The sequence below is a fragment of the Mesoplodon bidens genome (assembly GCF_964165515.1).
Source record: "Mesoplodon bidens genome assembly, chromosome: 14".
NCBI classification, from domain to species: Eukaryota; Metazoa; Chordata; class Mammalia; order Artiodactyla; family Ziphiidae; genus Mesoplodon; species Mesoplodon bidens.
The window spans coordinates 13,373,788-13,387,201 of NC_138170.1; the positions used below are offsets into that span (position 1 = coordinate 13,373,788).

A 13,414-nucleotide genomic window follows, 5' to 3' on the forward strand; every position below is an offset into this window, starting at 1 on the left:
AAGTTCATCAGCCCTTCATTCTTTTTTGTTGAGGATTGATATTTTATTGTCTAGAGATGTCACCTTTTGTTTATCCCTTCATCAGTTGGTAGACATTTCATGGGCACATTTTGTGTGAACAGGTTTTCAATTCTCTTGGGTATATACCTCAAAGTGGAATTACTGGGTAACTCGGTGACTCTATATTTCATTTTGAGGACCCACCCAACTGTTTTCCAAAGTAGCTACACCATTCTACATTCCCATCAGCAGTGCATGAGAGTTCTGATTTCCCCATGTCTTTACCAATGCCCTTTCTTGTCCCTCTGTTTGTATGCTAGCAATCCTAGTGGGTGTGAAGTGGGTGTTGATTGGCATTTCCCTAATGAACTAATGATGTGGAGCATCCTTTCCTGGGCTTTGGAATCTGATATGTTGATTGTTTTGTGAATCTTCCAAAGGGGACACAGTGAGCAGCAGTTCCTAATGCATTGCACCACGGATCACCCTTGCACAGGGCAGCTCCTGGAATGTGAGCCCACACTCCAAAGCTGGGATGCACTGGCCCAAAGCTGTCTGTGCCCCGAAATATGAGTTTGGGGAACACCTTTAGGGCATTACTTTTACAAGATTTTCTCAAAGTAAAGAATTCTTAACTCTTTGCTGTCTTACATGGAGCTCTGTCAAGGGTAATTTTGGCTAAAATGAAAAGGGAAAAGCAGGCTAAGATCTATCTCCTTGAAAGCTATAAAAATTCTGTTGTTTGACGGGGAGAGTTGAGGAAGTTGAATCCCCCCCTCCACCATGTCCCTTCTTGTGGCCAGCAGTGGCCAACTCTGCAAGATTCTCTTAATGCTTTTGCTTCCAAAATGGTTCAGGCATAGCTGGAGACATGGTGCGGGGCATCTCGGTTGCGCTGGGTTGTCTCAGCTTGACTGGGGACTCCAGGTTCCCAGAGGTCACTTCACGGGGACAGAGAGGCACTCTAGTCCCAGTTCTGTCCCAACACATGTAGTGATGAGGTCCTGGGCATCCTGGGCTTTATAAGCCAAACAGACCATAGGCCAGGACTTCCCAAGTGTTGGAGAAGCAGTGCCCATCTCCTAGTCCATTCATTGCTCTGGTGTCTTCTCGGGAGCATCCTCCCTCTGTCCTCCCCGGAGCCCTCTAACAGTGTCCACGGCTCTGATTCCCGGTGGGGGGGGGGCTGTCTCTGCTCATCCTGTGATTATGGGCTTTGAGTCTCCTCTGGGGTCTTCCTGAAGTCCAGTGTGGCCTCCAGGCACACCGCCCTGGTGTGTGTGCCTCACAAGCCAGGCATGGCCTCTCATCTGAGCCCTATGAGAAGTCCTTTGCCAGAAGCTGAAGTTTTCTCTTCAGTATAATTCAGACGTGCCCCTTCTTTCAACACCCAAAACCGTGGTAGGGGATTTTATTCTTATTATTTTTTTTAGTAGAGAGACAGGGATGAAAAGGGGGATATTTGGGTCTCCTGAATTTTATAGCCACACTCTAGGCTGAACCTACCAGTGGCTGGTTTTCCTAAGCTGCTGTGTTGCTGTCTTCCTTGTCTTCTTTGTCTGGAGGCAATGACTCCTGCCTCTTTGGTGCTTTTCATCAGTCACTTTTCATCACATCTGGTCTTCCCCTCTAAAGAATTAGCCTAACTGGTTACGCTGGGTGGTACAGGCTGGACTGGACTCCTGAGTCAGAGTCCCTGTCTCTCTTCTCATCTGTGCCAGGGCAGGAGAGGACCTCAAAGCTTCCCCTCACTCCAGCCTCACTGCCTAAAAGGGCACAAGACCCTCCAGGATATGGGGACAGGCACACTGGGGCAGCCCAGGAAACTCTCGAGCCCTACATCCTCTCATAAAGCTTATTATAAAACTTTATAATTTACTTTATGATTGCCATAGCTTATTACAAAGTTAAAATAATCAGTGGGGTTGGTGTCAAGATAGACGTATAGATCAATGGGACAGACTTAGGAATACAGAAATAGACCCACCGTACATAGTTGGTTTTTTTTCTGACAAGGCACCAAGGAAATTCAGTGTAGAAATGTAATCTTCAACAAACGGTGCTAGGAAAAAATGGGCAGCCATATACAAAAACAAACAAACAAACAAACCCTTACTTCACATTATACAAAGAGTCAACTCAAAATAGATCATAGACATAAATGTCAGAGCTAAGACTATAAAACTCTTAGAAGAAAACATATGAGAACATCTTAGTGACCTTGGTTTTGGCACCAATTTGTTAAATTCAACAAATAAAGTGCAAATCATAAAAGAAATAATCTATTGACTGGATCTTATCAAAATAAAAATAAGCTTTTGCTCTTCAAAAGACATTTAAGAATATGAAAAGGAAAGCTACAGACTGAAAATCTTTGCAAAACATATACATGACAAAGGACATGTACTAGAATTTATAAATAAATTATTTATAAGAAGACAAACAACGTAATTTTTTGAGTGGGCAAAATATCTGAAAGGAAACTTCACCAAAGAATGCACAGAATTGGAATTTAAGCACATGAAAAGAGGCTCAACATTGTTAGTCATTAGGGAAATGCAAATTACAACCAAAATGAGACTAACCCACGTGAGTGAATAAAATGAAAAAGACTGACCATACCAAATGTTTGCAAGGGTGTGAAGCAACTGGAACACTCATTCACTGCCGGTGGGAATGGAAAATAATATGACCACTCTGAAGAGCATTTTGTCAGTTTTTTTAGAAAGTTAAAAATATATCTGCCATATGACTCAGCCATTCCACCCCTTGTTATTACACAGAAAGAAAGAAAGAATATATTCACACAAAGATTTGTACCCCAATGTTCACACTTGTTTTTTCTGAAATTATAAAAAATGGAAAGCAGCACAAGAGGACCCCAGCAAATGAACAGATTAACAACTTGTAACATATCCATATAATAGAATGTTACTCAACAATAAAAAGGAAGAAAAGATTCATGTACACAAAAGCATGATTGAATATCAAAATAATTATGCTGAATAAGAGAAAAAAGGCAAAAACAAGTACATACTATGATTCTAGTTATATAAAATTGTAGAAAAATGCAACTAATCTATAGTAACAGAAAGATTGGTAGTTGCCTCTTGGGGGAGAGGGAGTTGGAAGGTTGCAGGAACTGCAAAGTGGCAGAAGGAAACATTTGGGGGTGATGTATATGTTCATTATCGTAGTTGGGATGACAGTTTCAGAGATGTATAAATATGTCCAAACTACTCAAATATACAATTTAATTATATAAGGTTTATTAAGTGGCAATTATACTTTGATAAAGCTGTTGCCAAAAAAAAAAAAAAAGAACTCTTATCTTCTGGAGATAGACACTGAATGTTTTACAAACAAAGTTATCTAAGTACTGAAATTTGTTTCAAGATAATACAGGAATGAGGTGTGAAGTAGGTGGTGACACAGATACAAGGGTGATATAGAAAATGGGCCACCAAATGACAAATGTTGAGGCTAGGCTCATTTGCATGTATGTTTGAAATACTACATTTAACAAAATGCCTACTAGGAAATGTGACTTTAACCCTAAGAATGTGGCACAGCTTATTGCCATGTTTCTTTCTTTGACTTTCTTTCTTTCTTTAGTCAGAAACGTCATTAGCTTTTATTTAGTTTAATAAAAATGTGTATGGGTGACATAGTCCAAATGAATTGGTTCAAATTGATGTGAAGCAATTAATTAATAATTAATGCAGGGGACTTCCCTGGTGGTCCAGTGGTTAAGACTCCACACTCCCAGTGCAGGGGGACCGGGTTCGATCCCTGGTCAGGGAACTAGATCCTACGTGTTGCAACTAAAGATCCTGCATGCCGCAATGAAGATCCCAGGTGCCGCAGCTAAGACACGATGCAGCCAAAAAATAAATAAATTAAATAAATAAAAAATAAAAGCAATGATAAAACTGATAAAAATAGAGTCAACTTTTTCAGAACTCTGGAAATTAACCAAATGCTAGCAGCTATCCAGGGAATATTTACGCAAGCAACACAAAACAGTGAGTTTTAAGGCATTTTAACCTGTCCCACGCCCATCACTCTCTCTCCAGCTCCATGGTAACCTTGAAAGCTAACAGCTTCCATCATGAGAACAACCAGTCTGGTGGTTCTCTGGAAGACCTCACTTGCAACCCTGTCCTTGTTTAATCTGATTTGGAGTTTCCCCAGTAGAAAAGCCATTTCCTCTAGTGCATTTGTTAAAACCATTTAGAGGTAATTGTTCAACTTCATGGATGTTTGAGAGAGTGGATAATAGCTGGGACAAACAATAGGCTAACCAAAATGCTTAAAGTAAAAACTGGGGAATAGGAATAATATGAAAAGCTCTGACATATTCTGGGGAATCTAGAGGGCCCTCAGACCTGTAAGGAAATCTCAGTCCTATCATTAGCTGACTATTAACTTAACCAAGCAGAGACTTCAGTAGCTACACAAGACAAAGAATGCAGACTTTACAGAATTACATCAGAAAAGTCACTAAACAACCAAACACCAACAATAAACAGCAACAACAACAAAACCAGGGAAGTGGAGGAGAGACTCTGATTTCCTGAGTTGCCACATGTTGTTATTTAAAATCCAGATTTTAATAAAAAATGACAAGACATAGAAAGAAATAAGAAAGTATGGTCCATAAAAAGGGAACATGTAATCAACAAACACTGTCCTTGAGGAAGCCCAAACATAGGACTTCCTAGACAAAGTCTTTAAATTTAGCTCAAAGAGCTAAAGGAAGTCATGTCTAAAGAACTAAAGGAAAGTAGGAGAATAGTGTCTCACTTAATAGAAAATATCAATAAAGTGATAGAAATCATTTTCTAAAAAGAATCAAATAGAAATTATGGAGTTGAAAAGTATAATAACTGAAAATTCAGTAGAAGGGCTCAACAATCGATCTGACCAGGAGGAAGAAAGAGTCAGTAAACTTGAAGAGGGGTCAATTGAGATTATCCAGACTGAGAAACAGAAAGCAAAAAGAATAAAAAATATGAACAGAACCTCAGAGACCTATGGGACACCATCAAGCATACCAACATACACATAATGGGGAGTCCCAGAGGAGCAGAAAAAGAGAAAGTGGCAGAAAAAAAAAAACAAAGTTGAAGAAATAGTGTCTGTAAACTTCTCAAATTTTATGAAAAACATTCAACTACACATCCAAGAGGCTCAATGGATTCCAAGTAGGACACACTAAAATATATCCACACCTAGACACATCATTATCAAAATCTCAAAAGTCAAAGACAAAGAGAGAATCTTGACTTGTCACACACAAGGGATCCTCAATAACACTGAGCTGTTTTCTCTTCAGAATCCATGGAAACCAGGAGGTGGTGGAATGATATATGAAAAGTGCTGCAAGAAAAAGATGATCAACCAAGAATTCTATACCCAGAAAAACACTCATTAAAGAACGAAGAAGAAATTAAGGCATTCCTAGATAAAAACTGAGAGAATTTGTCATTGACAGACCTGTTCCTATAGGAAATACTGAAGAGTCCTTCAGGCTGAAATGAAAGAACAGCAGCTTGAATCCACACAAATAACTGAAGAGGACCAGTAAAGGTAACTACATAGGTAATGTAAAAGAGAGTACAGATGTACTTTTTGTTTGTAATTCTTTTTTCCTCTCCTATTTGATTTGAGACAACTGCATAAAGCCATAATAATAAATGTCTATTGATGGATATACAAAATATAAAGATGCATTTTGTACAATACAGAACAAAAGAGGGGGGAGGGAAATGAAGCAATGTAGGAGCAGAGTTTTACATACTATTGAACCATTTAGTATTGTTAAAGTGGTATTAATATAAACTAGATTGTCATAAGTTAAGGTGATAATTGTAATCCCCAAGGGAATCCCTAAAAAAAAATAATAACAACTAACATCATAGTTAATGATGATGAAAGCCTAAAAGCTTTCTGCCTAAGATCAGGAATAAGACAAAAATATCCATTCTCACTATTTCTATTCAACTTTGTACTGAAGTTTCTAGCAGGGGTATTTATGCAAGAAAAAGAAATAGAAGTCATCCAGATTGGAAACAAAGAAGTAAAACTATCTCTGATCTTGTATATAGAAAATCCCAAGGAACCCACTAAAAAACTATTAGAATTAATAAAGGAGTTTAGCAAGGTTGCCAGATACAAAATCAGTATTTAAAAAAAAATCCATTGACTTTTTATACACTAGTAAGGAATAATCCAAAAGTTAAATTAAGAAAATAATTCCATTTATAACAGCATCACAAGGAATAAAATACTTAGGAATTACTTTAATCAAAGGGGTACAAAACTTTATATGCTGTAAACTGCAAAACATTGTTGAAAAAATTAAAGACAACCTAAATAAATGGAAAGACGTTTCTTGTTTGTGGATTGTAAAATGTAATATTGTTAAGATGGCCATGCTCTCCAAACTGGCCACCGGATTCAACACAATGCCTACCAAAATTCAACCTCCTTTTAGGAGAAATCAATAAACTAACCCTAAAATTCACTTGGAAATATAAGGGACCCAGAATAGCCAAATAATCTTTAAAAGAAGGACATGGTTAAATGATTCACACTTGCAGATTTGAAAACTTTTACAAAGCTACAGTAATCAAGACCACATGGTATTAGCATAAGGAGAGATACATAGAACAGTGGAATAGAATTGATAGTCTAGAAATAAACCCATATATTTATGGTCAGTTGATATTCAAGAAGAGTTCCAAGACAGTTCAATGGGAAAATAATAGTCTTTTCAACAAATGATGATGAGACAACTAGATATCCACCTGCAGAGGAATGTAATTAGACTTCATACTCACACCACGCAAAAAATCAACTTCAAGTGAATCAAAGACCTAATGTAACAGCTAAAACTATAAAACTGTTAGAAGAAAACATAAGTCTTTGTGACTTTGGATTAGGCAATGATTTCTTAGATATGCTATCAGAAGCATAAGCATCTAAATTAAAAATAGATACATTTAACATAATAAAAACTTTTGTGTTTCAAGGACTCCATCAAGAAAGTGAAAAGCCAACTCACAGAACGGGAGAAATACTTGCAAAGCATATATCTGACAAGAGTAGAGTATCCAGAATACATTAAAACATTATTACAACTCAACAGTAAAAAGATAAATACCCCAGTTAAAAGATGGATGAGAGATCTGAATAGACATTTCTTTGAAAAAGATATACAAATAGTCAATAAGCAAATGAAAAGATGTTCCACATCGTTAGTCATTAGATAAATGCAAGTAAAAACCCCAATAAAATGCCACTTCACACTCAGTAGGATGATTAAAATTAAAAAAGCAAGATAAACCCAAGTGTTGTTGAGGATGTAGAGACATTTGATCCCTCAATATATTGCTGCTGGGAATGAAAAACTAGTGCAGCCACCGTGAAAAAGAGTTTGGCAGTTCCTCAAAATGTTAAGCATAGATTTACCGTATGACCCAGCGATTCCACTCTTACATATATAAGCGAACTGAAAACATGTCCACACAAACACTTGTGCATGGATGTTCGTAGCAGCGTTCTTTATGATAATGTCCATCAACTGATAAATGAAGAAACACAACATCGGGACATTATTCAGCTATAGAAAGGAATGAAGTACCAATGCTCGCTAAGACATGGATGAACCTTGAAAACATGATGCTAAGAGAAAGAAGCTGGTCTCAAAAGTCCATATAATTTATGGTTCCATTTAAATGAAATGCCTAGACAGGCAAATCCATAGAGACAGGAAGTAGATTAATGGTTGTCAGGAGCTGAAGGAGAAGGAGATGGGGAATAACTGTTAATGGTACCCGCTTTCTCTGGGGGGTTATGCAAATGTTCCAGAATGAGATAGTGGGGATGGTTGCACAGCCTTGTGAATACACTAAAAGCCACTGAATTGTACACTTTAAAGGGGTGAATTTTATGACAAGTAAATTATATCTCAATTTTCTAAAAAAGCGAATGCAGTCTGATGGTTCAAAATTCAAAAGACACAAGAGTCAGCAACGATAAGTCTTCCTTCTTCTTCTGAAAACAGCCACCCATGGCCCCTGCAGACCTTGGGATCCATCTTCATTAAGGACTCAATTTTCTATTGTTCAAGATGTTGTCTTAGGGCTTCCCTGGTGGCGCAGTGGTTGAGAGCCCGCCTGCCAATACAGGGGACACGGATTCGTGCCCCGGTCCGGGAGGATCCCACATGCCGTGGAGCGGCTGGGCCCATGAGCCATGGCCGCTGAGCCTGCACGTCCGGAGCCTGTGCTCCGCAACGGGAGAGGCCACAACAGTGAGAGGCCCGCGTACTGCAAAAAAAAAACAAAACTGATCTTTTATCCAGAAAGCAACACACATTCTTTTCTTAAGTTGTGTTTCTCTGTTAAAACGTCCTGCCTCTCAGAGGTGTAATATGTCCATCAGGACAAACACTGAAGCATGACTGTTTAATATCTTCCACACGCCGCATGGGTCCAGCAGGGATATAGTTACAACAGAAAAACAGCTGGTATGGCCACCAAACCAATAAAAATGATGGAAAAGGCAATTTCTCAATTTCAGCCCCAGTCGATGCCTGGGCCAAAAATCCATCTGCTTGGGTTCAAATTCCGACTCACTCAGGTACATTACTTACCCTTCTAAGCCTCAGTTTCCTCATCTGTAAAATGGCATCCTCCTCTCCTACTGGCAGTTAGCCTGAGGCCTAGTGGACAGCAAGTGCTCAGTTGCTATTACAATTCATCCTTCCTGTGAGATGCCGTCTTTTTTTTTTAATTAATTTTTATTGGAGTATAGTTGTGTCACAATGTTGTGTTAGTTTCTACTGTACAGCAAAATGAATCAGCTATACATATACATGCATCCCCTCTTTTCTGGATTTCCTTCCCATTTAGGTCACAACAGTGCATTAAGTAGAGTTCCCTGTGCTATACGGTATGTTCTCATTAGTTATCTATTTTATACATAGTATCAATAGTGCATATATGTCGATCCCAATCTCCCAATTCATTCCACGCCCACATCCCCCCTGGTATCCATACATTTGTTCTCTATGTCTGTGTGTGAGACACCTTCTTGAATCTCACAGATGTGTCCCTTGCGATTGCAAAGGCAGCTTTGTAAATCTTGGCATCTCAAGGGAGCCAGGAGCCCTCAGGGACTCACCTGGTGGCCCTTTTGCAGGTGAGGAGAGGGAGGTCCCAAGAAAGGCTGCGATCTACTCTGAGCCACACAATAGGAAACCAGGGTGAACTCTCTGGACTCCCTCTTCAGAGCTCTTTCCACGACAACTGGCTGTCATTCTTCTGTTGGACGTGGAAGTACAGCCAAAATGAAACCAGAGGGGATTTTTTTGTTTTTATTATTGTCCTTTTGTTGGTTTTATTCAGTTCTGTTTTTTCTTTTTGTTTTTATGCGTTTGAGATTTTTCTGTTTTTTTTAAAAAAATTTTAAAGATCTTTTTTTTGATGTGGACCATTTTTTAGTCTTTATTGAATTTGTTACGCTTGCTTCTGTTTTATGTTTTGGTTTTTGGGCCCCGACGCATGTGGGATCTTAGCTCCCCAACCAGGGATTGAACTCATACCTCCTGCATTGGAAGGCGAAGTCTTAACCACTGGACCTCCAGGGAAGTCCCTGTTTGTTTGTTTGTTTTAATGAGACTTCCTCCATGTAAGCATAGGATGTAGAAATCTGAGTCTGCAGCTTGATGATGTGAGAATTATAACCCTCTTCATTTTGGTGTGTAACAGAGCATAGTCTCTGCTTTGGGTCCTTGATTGCTTTCAGTGGAAGCTTAATCTCCGTGTACCAAAGTTATCCCCCCTCCCTGGGGTAGCACTTGAGTTTGAGCCTGCCGACATCGTGGTGAAGGATGGGTAGGTGGCATCCCCTATCCCACAGGGCCTGGCTTCTTGAAGGTCTGGCTTCAGCCTCTTTCTCTGCCCTCAGGCCCTTGAGAGGAGCCTCCCTCAGCGGCTCTTGTGCCCTCCCAGGCCCTCCTTCCAGGGAAAGCAGGGGAGCCCCGGTAGAAAGCAGCCTGAGCATCCAAGTACCACCAGCCCCTGCATCAGGGCACCCTGGGGAGAGAGAAGACCAATGTCATCCCTTTGACCCTGGATTCCAGAAGAAAGCCGCTGTGAGGAAGAACAAAGGAAAACATCCCTGCCAGGGCAATTTCTCCCCACGCAGGCTGCAGGCAGGGTCGAGGAAGCCACAGATTGGGCTGTGGTTTGTAAACTTGCACATGGACCTAGGCACAAAAGATTCTTCAAAGACCCTAACATGTTTCCAGAGAGGGTCCTGGGCCCCTTCAAAAATCCACCGAGGAGGCGTCCATCTGGCCACACACACTGCACCTGAATCTCTTGCATCGTGAATATTAATACAGAGAAAATTCGGGCAGTGATGGGTAGATAGATGAATAGGAAAGAGACAGAAAGGGGAGAGAGAGAGAGTGAATGAGAACAAGAGAGAAGGCTGTTTGGTTTTTTTCTCTATCATATATGCATACACACTCATAAAGCCCTTTTTAAAAACCCCTTCTGTGCTTTCAGCCTGCTGTGGACATTTTTCCATCCCCAGCTGAGTTCTTTGAAGGTGAGGAGAACTGTGTAGACGTGTGAAGTTCTCTGTGCCTTATCGGTCTTAGGCAATCAATACATAATAAATAAATCAAAGAATGCCTGATACTCTAAAAAATGTCTTACTATTTTCAGGCATGTGATTTGGGCAAAGAGTATGCATATGATCCAGATATAGATGCATCTGGGAACCACGACATTTTAAATTTAAAATAAATTATAACTAGAAGCCAGTAAATGCCTGGCCAAGAAGGAACACATAGAGAAGGGGAAAAATTGAAGCCCTCGCTTCCATTTCACTCCCCAGTGGGTGTCACTGTTAACAATTCAGACTTCATTTCTTTAATAAAAAATTTTTTTGAATTAACTTGGTGAAATTGAGAGCTATTCATTTTTTAAAACTTCATTTTTTTCTCTCCTAAATTTTAATTTCCTCCATGTCTGCTTTTGTATTCTCTTTACCATGTTTTGTAGTCCTCAAAATATTTATTGAGTTGAGTTTGCAGGTTTTTTCAATGTGAAATTTCCATACATCAAAGCACGCACATCTACCTGAGGTGACTTTTGACCAATATGAAGATAAAGAATGTTGCCATCACCTTAGAAAATTCTCCCATGCCCCTTTTCTGTCAAGCCTCCCACTCCAGGGAGCAACCACAATTCTGATTTGTTCCACTGTAGATGAGTTTTGTCTGGTCTAGGGCTTCATGTGAACACGAGGAGAGTGTACTGTTCTGTAAGCCTTCTTTTGCTCAGTGTAATGTTTTGGTATCCATCATTGTTGTTGTGTGTATCGATAGTCTGTTCCTTTTTTATTGCTGTGTAGCATTCCATTTTATTAAGATATCCCCATTTGCTGATCCATTCTCCTACCCAGGAACAGCTGACATGTCTCCAGTTTTTCCACTCCAATGAATAGAGCTGCTGTGAACATTCCTGTATACGTCTTTTTGTGAATGTATGTTTCCATTTCTCTTGGGAAAACACCTGGGAATGGTATTGCTGGGTCACAGGGTAGCTGTTTGCATAGTTTTATAAGAAGTTGCCACATCCTCAGTAACATTTGGTGACATATCAGTCTTTTTCATTTTAGGTAGGTCTGTGGTAGTATCTTTTTGTGGTTTTAATTTTCATTTCCCTGATGAGTAATGGTTGAGCGTTTTTCATGCCCCTATTGGCCATTTGAATACCTTCTTTTGTGAAGTGTCATTCAGCTCTTTCGTCCATTTTAATTGCACTGTGTTTTCATCACTGAGTTAAAGAGTTCTTTATATACCCAGGATATCATTTCTTTTTCAGATGTTCTGCAAATATTTTCTCCCAATATACACTCGCCTCTAGTTTTTTTTTTGGCTGTGTTGGGTCTTCATTGCTGTACACAGGCTTTCTCTAGTTGTGGTGAGTGGGGGCTATTCTTTGCTGCAGTGGCTCCTCTTTTTTGCAGAGCATGGGCTCTAGGCACACGGGCTTCAGTAGTTGTGACACACAGGCTTGGTAGTTGTGGCACAGGGGCTTAGTTGCTCCGTGGCATGTGGGATCTTCCCGGACCAGGGATCAAACCCGTGTCCCCTGCATTGGCAGGCAGATTCTTAACCACTGCACCACCAGGGAAGTCCTCGCCTCTATTTTCTTAATGGAATCTTCTATCAGCTGAACTTTTTAATTTTCATAGAGACTAATTTATTGATTTTTCTTTTATGTTTTTTGCTGTTTATCAAACATTCACCTGTCCCAGGTTATGAAGTTATTCTCATATGTTTTTCTTTAAAAGCTTTATGGCTTTACATTTAGGTCTGTGATTCATTTCAAATTAATCTTTGTACGTAGTGTGAGAAAGGAGTTGAGGTTTTGTTTGTTTGTTTCCATATGAACATCCAGTTAATACAGCACCATTTTTTTTGAAAACACTTTTCTTTCTTCCATTGAATTGCTTTGGCATCTTATCAAAAGACAAAGGACTCTAAGTAAGGACCTGTTTCCTGGCTCCCGATTCAGATCTATTTACTTATTCGTCAATCCTTCTGCCAGTACCACACTGTCTTGTACTGTGGTTTTATGTTTTCAGGTCAGAGTTTGAGCACTCCAAATTTGTTCTTCTATTTCAAGATTATTTTAGGTATTCTTTGGATGTCTATACAAACTTTAGAATTGTTTGGGATTGCCGTGATCCTATAGATCAATTTGTAGAGAACTGAAACATCTTCACAACTTGATTCCAATCTGAGAACATGGATGTATCTCTCCATTTATTTGGGTGTTCCTTAATTTCTCTCAGTAATGTTCTGTAGTCTTCAATAGAGATCTTGCCCTTCTTTTGTTAAAGTTATTCCTGAGTCTTTTATATTCTTTGATGACATTAATGGAATTGTTTTTCAAGGTTTTTTCCCCCAATTTTTGCTGCTAGTATATAAAAATACAATTGATATTTTAATATTAACCTTGAACCTTGTTCAATTGATGTATTAGTTCTAGTAATTGTTTGGTAGATTTCATAGGATTTTCTACATAAACAATCATGTCATGTGTAGGGTTAGTTATAATTCTTTTCCAATCTTAATGCCTTTACTTCTTGTGCCTGCATTATTGCAATAGTTAAGACTTCTGGTTCAAACGTTGAATGGAATTAGTGGAAGTAGATACCCTTGTCTTGTTCCTGATATTGGGGGGAAAGCACCCAATATTTCACCATTAAGTATGATGTTAGCTGTAGGTTTTTCATAAATTGTTTTTATCAGATTGAGGAAGTTCTCTTTTATTCCTTATTTTCCAAGAGTTTTTATTATGAATGAGTGTCAAATTCTTTT

At 39.2% G+C, this 13,414-nt stretch overlaps 1 long non-coding RNA gene across 2 annotated transcripts in view; it reads left to right on the plus strand.

Moving 5' to 3' along the window:
* Positions 1–5,498: 5,498 nt before the first annotated feature.
* Positions 5,499–13,414, plus strand: part of LOC308628146 — a 47,967-nt gene continuing 40,051 nt past the window's right edge. For both annotated transcript variants that reach the window (XR_014017503.1, XR_014017504.1), the window contains exon 1: positions 5,499–5,604. This is a non-coding gene — a long non-coding RNA (uncharacterized lncRNA). The remainder of the gene's footprint in view (positions 5,605–13,414) is intronic.